The sequence below is a fragment of the Trachymyrmex cornetzi genome, unplaced genomic scaffold (assembly GCF_001594075.2).
Source record: "Trachymyrmex cornetzi isolate Tcor2-1 unplaced genomic scaffold, Tcor1.1 scaffold138, whole genome shotgun sequence".
NCBI classification, from domain to species: domain Eukaryota; kingdom Metazoa; phylum Arthropoda; class Insecta; order Hymenoptera; family Formicidae; genus Trachymyrmex; species Trachymyrmex cornetzi.
Genome location: NW_017295960.1, coordinates 2,369,180 through 2,369,495, shown reverse-complemented (window position 1 = coordinate 2,369,495; position 316 = coordinate 2,369,180).

Here is a 316-nt window from a genome sequence, read left to right as displayed (position 1 = left end):
TCTCCTCCACCCGAAGTTTCCTATTCACCTCCACCCCCCCCCAACCTAACGCACCTAACGAATCTCCCGCTCTACAACACCCAACCCCTCTCCCCGATTTCGATCCCGAACTGTTGACCCTCTCCGATCAACCTCCCTCCTTCCCCTCTCCACCCTTTCATTATGTTACCTCAATAGAAGATCTCCTGGATTTCTGGGTGACCGCCTCTCCCAACACCTCCCGACCTGCTATTGTTTACCTGGAAGGTTGCCCACATCCCTTCACCATCCCTGCTGAAAACCTGACTCCCTTCTTTGAATATTCCCCTCCTTAAAT